The sequence below is a fragment of the Apis florea genome, unplaced genomic scaffold, assembly GCF_048593485.1.
Source record: "Apis florea isolate Af1SG1 unplaced genomic scaffold, ASM4859348v1 contig_2274_pilon, whole genome shotgun sequence".
In the NCBI taxonomy this organism is placed as follows: domain Eukaryota; kingdom Metazoa; phylum Arthropoda; class Insecta; order Hymenoptera; family Apidae; genus Apis; species Apis florea.
Window position 1 is genome coordinate 1,923,755 of NW_028256550.1, and position 10,458 is coordinate 1,934,212.

The window sequence follows — 10,458 nt, forward strand, 5'->3', positions numbered from 1 at the left end:
TCAATTTCTGTATTTTTACGAAAGGATAAATTTAATAAATTTACTCGAGAAAGGGTTCGAGGCATCAAGTTTCCAACAATTATGAAATTGCATCAGTTTCGTTCAAGAAAGCTGTATGTGAAAAGTTAGGTTAGGTTACGTTAGATATGCTTTTCAAGCATAAACATTTCTCGGGATTAAAAATGGAGACCAGACTGGGGTAGAGTAGTGAGTAAATAGTATAGGTAAAAAAACTTGGCAATTTGTAATTTACGAAGCTTGAAGGGACTGTGTGGAAGTTGGTTGAAGGAGACACCTGGGTACCCGCGTTGGAAACTTCGTTTCACTTTCTCGAGAAATAATCGAGCAGCATAATTTCCCGCAAGTAAGTGTACGAAAAGTGTCCATGGAATTACAGAGTGGTGAACTTTTTGGAATCGTGATTAACTGGCCTGGTGTGCGTTAAAAAAAAAGAAGATTGCATGTATAACAGGCACTTTAAATCGAATTCAAAACGTACAAAAATTTCAACTTTTTAATCGAGATACTATAAATTTATGCTTGCTTTTGAATTGCAAAGATAATTGCAAGTTGCGCAAATTTTGATTAAATTTTGATTATAAATACTTTTTCGTTTTCTCTAAATGATTAAGTGATTATTTCAGTATTAAATGTATCAGAACATTTTTATTTATCATATATAGTATATAAAATTTTACTACTTTCCAATAAACTTTGCTGCAACTCGTATTTTATTAAAAAAATATAAAACATGTTGAAAATTTCGTTAAATTAGGAAAAAAGAAACTTGTTAAAAATATATATATGTATGTATATGTATGTATTTCAAATTAGCTAATTTGGATTTATAGAGAAAACGCGGTAAGAACCCATTAAAATTTCATTCCCATTTCGATCTTGACTTTTTAAGCGGTTCCAAGACCGCCAAGAAGCTGCTTCAGAATATCCTCGAGTGCCGAGCAATTACGGTAGACTTTAATTAAAAACCCACTCGAACGAATTAACCTTTCCTATTCACGATTTCTATTCATCGAAGTTGTAAACTCGCCGAGAAACCGCCTTACCGAATGTCCACGAATGTTTCCATTTGGAAGAGCAAAATAACGACGAAATATCCAAGACCGGGAAGGCCGCCGATCGTAACTCACGATTCCACGGGGATCAGGTTATCGATCCTGGTAGATCCTTTCACGGCAGCCTCGAGAATCCGATGCAAAAATGAAAATACGAACGCGAGAAATGGGGAGCATGCGCAAAACCGAAGAAGAATTTCTCGCTCCACCTCGTTGATTTATTTCGAAACCATTTCTTTCTATTAATGCTAAATTTTCGCTCTTACTTTTTACTACGATCATTTTTCACCTGAAAAAACTACGATTATATATATCGTCATAGATATTTTCAATTTGTTTTTTCAGATTGATTTATTGATCGAATTAAATGTATTATTTATATTTATATTTATATTTAAAGAAATCTTAAACCGATTAGCAGAACCCTCTTACGGATAATTTATCAATTAATAATGTTACTATATTAATATTTGTTGAATTGAAAAGTTACTATTGAAAAGTTACTAATCGTGTTATGTATTTTCATTAGATTAGTTGTTACTAGATCGTTAATTAATTGTCAGCAACTTGTTATGGATTATGGATGTTATATGGATGTTAACTGGATTATTATTATTATTATTATAGACTTCTCATTTATCTTACGTGAAATCTTCTCAATTTAAAATTTCATAATTTCATAATTTTATCAAATGAAATAATAAAATAGATATTAATAACTAGTAATTATATTAAAAAATAGTAATTAGTTACACTAAATAAAAAAAAGAGAAATTCATAGAGTTATATAATAACAACATTTACAATAGAAATCTAACTGTATGTTATACTAGTGAATACATATCTATTATTATCTTATTATAGGGAAACCTGTACAAAACCGTGTATATCTAGGTAAAAACCGTACTATACTTACTTTCGTAATATTAAAAAATCCTAATGAAGTGCTTTCAAAAATATTTTATTATAACAAAACAAGCATTCTAAAGAATTATTTAATCTTATATTCGGGTATTTTTTGAAATTGTATCAATATTTTGATCAATTGTATAGCAATATTTATTGATATTATACTTTGAAAATTTTTACCATTCATTTTCATCTTCACATTTAGTTAAATAAAAAAATATTCATGTTCTAAGGTACAACCATATAAACTTATAAAACCAAGATATTTGTATTAATATCAGTATCTATTTCAAATTTAGAACAACAGCCAAAAAAAAAAAAACAAAAATTGGTAAATAAAAAAATTAAATCAAATAGTAAATCTGAAATTGATGACGTATTGTCAGAATATAATGCAAAATATATTAAATAATTTTCAATAGAAACTTCTCTAGTTTATAATAGTTTGTAGGATTCTAGATTGTAAGTAATTATAAGAAACGAATTAATTAATAAAAATTATTTAAACAATCGCCTGTTTCGATGTGAATAAACAAATTGTATCTATTTTTTCAATGATACTATGCATACTGCGAAGAAAATATAAGTTATATTTTTCATTGTTAATTGTTTCCATCGATATATTCAAAATATTCAAATATTTTTGTACACATTAATTATTAGAGAAAATAAAACATGAATATTTTACGATAATATGTACCAATCTATAATATTTATTTCAATATCTATATGTATATCTATGTATTAAAAAATAACAAAGTTGAATCGTAAATATATTTATCACGCGTATATTTTTAGTTCCAAAATCATAAATCCCTAGCAGCAAAAATAAATATATTTTTCGTTCGTTGAATAAAGATCCTCGAGTAAAATAAGATGCGATAAACTTAATTAAAAATGTCTACCAATATGGAGAAAGACCTTGAAAGATCTAGAAGAATTAATCTTGTGGTGATACACATGGTGTGGAGGGGAAATAGGAACTTTGGACAATTACGAGGGTCGTGGCTGAGCAGCCCCATAAGGGATGATCGAACAGTGGATGTCGATCGGGCCCGCCTGCAAATTGTTTCCTCCCGATTGAATCTCTTTCTTCGCCATCCTTTGCACCCGTCTGGAAAACATTCCCAATTTCGCACCAGTGATCGATACCAAAATTGGAAGAATTGTCTTTAAAACGATCCTTTTTACCCACTGAATTCCTAATATCCGTCGATAAGTATTATTAAGCCAATTAATAGAGAAAGACGAATCGAAAAAAATATCGTTGATGTATTATTTTTGTGAAGAAAGGATAAAAAAAGAAATTAAATTATCAAACACATTAAGAAAAAATTTATATCATTTTTGATTCTTCAAATTTGCAAAATCTCATCCAAATTGGAATTGAACCATTCGTTTTCAATTCTTCTTAACAATTTTATTAAATAATATTATTTTACGATATTTAATAATAAATAGAATAAAAATGAAATATTTTATCCATATATGCAGAATATTTTTCCATTCTTTACAGATGTATATCAAATTTGCAAAATTTTCATCAAATATAAAAAAAAGAAATAGATTCCTTAGTCAATTTTATTTTTAAAAAAATGTGGAAATTTTAAATCCTAATTCCAAGAGCTGTAATCGGATTCACTAATAAATGTTTCGTTTTTGAAATGAATTTCCGCACTATGACACACCAGTGACAAGATGAAAATGCAGAGAGGCTTAGTTAGAAGAGGCTACAGTTAGTTTAGGTACACACGCGTGTATGAACAGAATTCAGGCCGAGCACCTTCTCAGTGTAACAACGAAGCAGCCCGCATTGTCTTCGTCTCAAATCTCCATTGTTTTATCCAAGCTTGAAGCCCCTTCAGACGCAAGTCTGAATTGAGATATCCGTTGTCTAGCAACAGTCTAACCATCGTGTGTTTGCCGCGTCGAAAGCGTAAGATCGTTCTTACGTGAAATGAATTTTCCTTTACACGAAAAATGGATCGCTCGCACGAAACGTAGAGACGAGACGAATCGAATAAAATATACTTCGAAACTGCATTATCGATCGAGAGGAACCACTTCTCTGCCGATACAATTAATTCGTTGGACGAGAGAACGCTGCGTGGGTCACGTGGGCCATCCAAGAGCCCATATACGAGCGTGCTCTTCATACGAACGATGATCCGGGCCGCATTAAAGGCTCGAAAGCGTTCAAAGAGTGATCTCGCGGTAGATGGAGCAAGGTTGACGAGCGGTAACCGGTGGCTCGAATGACATCTCAAGTTACTGAAGGGCTCGCCTTACCGTAGTCAACCTTTCACCCGAAGGGAGCCTCTCGCAATGAACTCGGGTTTAAACGATAAAGTGGCAAACTAATCGTTGCTACGCGACTGTGCCGCGATACGTGCGGATAGGAGATAATGGACCGATACCACAGGATGCACGAGGCTAACCGCAACCTAGCATCCCGTGTACAACCCCAGACAAACTCGTCTGTCACCGACATCTACCGATAAAATCAATCTCGTGAATTATCCTATTTTACAGGTGTATTAATAACTTGTATCGCTTTTCTTTCCAGATTCTCACAGATTCGACAATGGGAAAGAACGAGTTGGAATAGCTAGAAGGAATCACGATGAAAATTATCCTTAATTGAATCAAATATTAAATATTGCTATAATTTTATTTTAATAATTACAAATAGTAAAAATCGTTTTGAAATTCATGATTTTAACAATGTTACTTACAAGTGAATGCGATACTTCGTTGAACAAAATTTAAGTATTGCACTTAAAGTAAATTTTGTTTTCTTTCTGCAGAATATAAAAAGTAACAAAGGATCCTTTTTTATTACTGGTCATTAATCGCTCTTATCTTAACCAAACAGACGAACTATTCTTTCCATCCTTGCAAAATACTTCGTATTTCACGCGAAACGTTCGTTAAAAGCCGAGAAAAGTAAACTTTTCGCGCGTATGTATCAAAATGTCCGCGCGACACGTGTGTGCATTCTATTTACACGGAGCAATTAAAAAAAAAATATTTATCAACTTTCCTCCTTTTTTTTTTTTTTTTTTTTTTAACAAATTGCGGTTGCCACAATATTTACATGAAAAAGTAATAACCGTGACCAACCGCCTTTTAATAAATTTATCAACCCCTGAAACTTTTTCGATGCACACAAACCAAGTGTCGTAACTCACTTGTATCCACGATGTATCTAACTTGTGGAGCATATTGCGTGGGGCAAATGTAACGCGGATTCTTGACCGAAGAGAGAATCGTTTCGAGAAAACTTTTTCGTGCGATCATCAATATTTCGTATAACAAAATTGACGTTTCGATATTTGTATTATTTTTTTCGAAACGCAACGCTCGTAAGTAATCCTCTCTTGGTATCAATGTAATGAAAATAAAGTAAAAAAATTCTCTCTCGACGAATTTCATCGAAGCATAGTTACCGATTTCTGGTTAAATTGCGGTTACTCGTTTTAAAAAGCGGCGCTGCATCCGAGTTGGATCACGAATTAGGTTGTTCCTGTGTAGATAAGTATTGCTAATTGGCGAACGCTCGCATAATTCGCGCAACAACTATGTTCATCGCGTCACTCTCGTAATTCGTGGCCAACACAATTGAATCCGGTTTTAGGTTGTATCGATCATGTAAACGCTCCCTAATTAAACCGTTTCATTCAACCGTTGTTGGTGAAATTATGATATAATAAAAGGAAATTCTATGAAACGATTAAAAACATATTTTCAGACATGGAGATTGCTTAAAGAGATTCTTCTGGATACGCTGATGAAATGTGCCTTGTTATATGATTATTCTGAATTGGTGAAATGGGATTAAATTTATAGATATTACATTGTTAGAATGAAAAAGATTGTATGTTATTTTTTTATAAATAATAAAAATATTGTTAAAGGATTTCTTTTCTTTCTCGCATTTCTCATATTTCGTAATTCTTTTATCATTTCGTGCAAGATCAATTTTCTATAAATACAATTTAAATAAAAGTTTGGAGTTTAAATGGAACGTTTTTTTTTTACACGCTGTAAATTTTTGTATACATTCAACCTATTAGTTTAACCAAACAAACAAGAAAGAACTTTAGAACTTTAAGGGAAAAATTTAATTCAAATCGGGAGCTAGATTTTAAGAAGGAATATAAATCTGGAAAGCCTGGTTTTATCTCTTAAATACGCGTGTATTATTATCTACTTTTATTGTCGAAAAAAATTTCATACCAAATTTTACATTTCGCTGTAAATAAATCGAGCAACTTAAATGGAACAACAACACGCGCGTCTCCGCCCCTAAAAAAAACAAGAAACTCGTACTTTTCACGATCCAATTGTCCAAGTTCGGGGAGGGAAAATCTCTGTTATTCACAAACCAATTACCGATTCGTTGCTCGCGATTTTCCCCTGAGAAATCGTAGGCCTTAGGCGTGGGTTTAAGCGGAGATTTGGCTCGCTTTTGCAAAAACAAGTATTCCTATATCTCAAAACTTCGACAATAGTCCTCTCCCAGTGTCGGTTAAATCGCCCCTCCCTCCTCCTACTCGCCCCCCCCCACACCGAAATCCGCAGTTGTTCCTGCCTATTCGTTCATATATGAACGCATACTCGAACGGGCGAATGTGTTGTTTGAGAACTTTCCAGCGAAACTGCTATAATTCAGGGGCCGATGGCGTGCAGTTAAAAGCATGACTTTTTGCACGCCATTTATATCCAACGTGGGCCGAATAATCGGCCACGGTTTAAAAATATAAATATAATTGAAAATTTCCCCCGTAGACGAAAACCCCGTAGAAGCCGTTCGAATTGGAAGACGAATCGATATCCCAAGTGCAAGATGGCGTGGAAGAATGACGGTTGTAAAAATATTTTTTTGATACCGAGTGTTGATTCATTATTACGTGATTCACGACGCGGAGAAGAGGGAATAATTACAATAATATATGGGAGTCGCGAATGTTAAAAAATATGCAATTTTTTCTGCTTCTAAGAAAAATTGTTTTCCTCGAATGTTAATACGTTTTCCAATACGGAGAAATATCAAATGAGAAATGATAAATTTGTTACGAAGAAAATGTTACGATTAATTCGATATTAAAACTAGATTTGTACGCATAAGAATTTGAAGCAATTTTCATTTTTTAAAATGACAAAATTAAAATTAAAAACATTTTTTTATTAGAAGTGGAGAAGAATATATATATATATATATATATTTACTTTGAATGCTATGTGTAACAAGGAATTATAATTGCTAAACCAGTATAATGTTTATTATATAATTGATATATTAATAAAAAAAAAAAGGTAAGATTGATGACGAAGTTTTTATTGTATAACGATTAATATAACATTGTAAAAATTAAATTTGTATATTTCATACTATTATTTATGCACATAATATTGTTCGTTAATATTCGCGTTGAGGTTATGTAACAAGTGTTTCACATAAATTATAGATTCGTAAAGTTTGTGTATCAAAAAAAATTTATATATATACCTTAAATGTAATTAAAAAATAAGTAAATAAATAGCAGTAAATAATTTCGTTTCTAAAATACATATCTCTCGTTATTTTCAATCGAAATATTAATTATGAAAGTAAAATCTTGAAATACAATAAAGTACGATTTAAGATATTGATTTTTTAAAATCCTACTCTTTTAACGTTTTTAAAATTGAATTATAAAAAAGTTAATTGTATAAAATTATGAAAATACATACTTGCTCTGTTATTTTATTAATTTTCATTTAAAAAACATTATCAGAAAGTTCCAAGAACTCGAAATACCTTAAATGGCGCAATATTAGCAACTTTCCCCTATTTCACTAAATTCCCGTTTCAAAACATATTTATGTAATGTGATAATGTAATAATGTGACTGTATCATACGTATAAGTAAAAAATTTTTATTTTAATATCTTGAAAATGTTAATTTTGTTTAAAATATGAAAAAAAGACAATATTAACTTTATAAAAAGCACATATTTTTTTTGTAACTAAAAGAGGAATTTATAACAACACATTTGCCTTGCAAATATGATTTGATTTTGAAATTCTTTCGAAATATAATGACAACTGTGTAAGAATATACCGTGAGTATTTTATTCGAGAAAATTCTACGTAAAAAATGAAATAAAACGTGAAATAAAAATGTTAGAATATTTTTCTCTAAAGGAAAGGAAAAACAGATTTACAAAAGTAATTTCTACCATAAATTCTCTAATTAGGAAAAAAAGAAAAAAAAAAAAACAAAAATTCTGAATTTAATTTAAATCGAATTATATCGAAGTGAAATCATGGCCAGTGATTTTTATCATCTTTCTATAATTTCAATCATTCGACGTTAAAAAAGAATCTTCTCGAATTCTCACGTCAAGCATAGGTTCGTAATTTGAAAAAAATCAAAATGAAAGCTTGGTGGAAAATTTTCCAAATTCTTGTATCTCGATTAAAACAGCATATTCTCGAGAATAACTCGACTCGGGTACCACAGTGATTATTGAGGTGGTATGGAATAACGTTCGAGCGACGATAGTATTGATTGCACGTCGGTTACGGTATGGTTTCAGTATTAGTCATTCTCCTGCGCTAACAAACTCGTCTAAACTCGAGCAGAGAAATTCAACTCTCCAACCTGTATAAAAAGTTCGCCTTCTCGTTCCCTCTCGCTCGCTTCGAATACTTTTAATACCGTTTGTTTGTCCAAAGAACACAAAAAAAAAAAAAAGAAAAAAAAAGTTAAAAAAAAACATCTTTCAATCAAAGGAAAAGATCTTGAACAGATCTCCCCGTAGATATTTCCCCGTAGAATATTAGGAACGAAAGGATGGAACGCAGGCCGCAAAACGTCAGAAACTATTGGTTGGCAGGATATAAATCAGTATGACGAACTATGGGCGAGAGAGGAGGGGGAGCAACCCCATAATTTGACATCAGCCGTGCTCCGTCGGTAACTCAGGCTTAATTACATTCCACGATGTTCCCCGTTCATTGTATTCTTGGACCAAGTCATGATGTTCACCGAAGACAAAGACAAAGACACGTTTCTTGAACGTTAAAAGGAATTTCCTGGCAACCGAGCGGCCGACCGAGCGATCTGCATCGAGATGTGCTCATTCGCCGGAAATTACCTCGTTTTCGCTTCGCGCGTATATATATATGTATGTACATATATACGTACATATATACATATAAACGTGTTGTTTGCAGCAAACAAACGGAGAGAAGTTCGTTTTGATTAGAACTCTTTGGAGTCCCTTGGAGGATTGCTTAAACGTTGTCGATCGAACCGAGAGTTTCGCCCATATGACAAATCCAATCGTGCGTCCGCGAAACGGTTGATGATTCTGCGGCCAGCAGAAAGCCAGTGGAGGGGGAATGCGAGTGGTGGGAGGCGCAGAGGCGCTAGAGCTAGAAAAATGGCGCGAGAAGATAGATCAGGCAACGATCTAATTTTATCCTGTGGGCCGTGAGAGAGGGAGGGCACGCGGCGCTCCCACACAGTGAAAAGGGAAAACGAGCTTTTGCAGGGCGGCTTGTGCTTGTGCCGGGATGAAAAAAGCTGCTCATCGGAGCTTGCGACGACGGGAAACCGAGGCGATCGACGTCATCCGGGGCTTGTCAGCTCTTGGAAGCTTTGATCGCTCGGCCGAATGCCGTTTCTCGTCAAACAAGAGACAAAGACACCGGCTGCGGGTCACGCTTGCAACGGAGAAGGACACACACGTCCCTGCCCATTATATTTTGCTCGCACAAGCTACGTCGAAAATATATGGACCATCGGTTTACCGGCGACCTAATGAAACGTTTCAGGAATCGTTTGGCCTGTTTGCTGCTGGATGCCAAACGATCTCTTGTCGGCCACCACCGACAATCCCTTTCGATTAATTTCTTAAGCGATCAGCGTGCTGTTATACGGGGTGTCCTCGAAACGACGATGCAAATGATGTTGGATGATGATTCGAAAATTGACGATGGGAAAATTTTAGTTTATCAGGACAGTTTAGTTCCGTATAAAAGAAAAAATGTAGAATAAAAGCTTATGCTCTTCAATTTTCCAGAAAATTGAGATTGAATTGCGTTTTACGCACGACATCGAGCAAATTTTCAAACTCAATTTTCTCGAAAACACTTTTTTTTTTAGATGAAAAAAATTTATTCTATATATATATTTTTTTTTTCTTATTTTCACGTGTAGAATTATTTCCTGGATATCGAGGATATCTAATTGGAAATTAATCGATTATATTTGAAAATTTTTCAAAATTAATTTCGTTTGAAAATGAAACGAGAAAAATGTTATCCCGATTTATTTTTTGCATGTAGAATCATCATCCAGGCACAGTTTTAAATATTAGAATATTCATAAATCTGATATATTATTATATAAAAGATTAACTCATTTGTGAATTATTTTATATCATGAAAATGTTATCATTAACGTTTAAAATAAAATTGTTT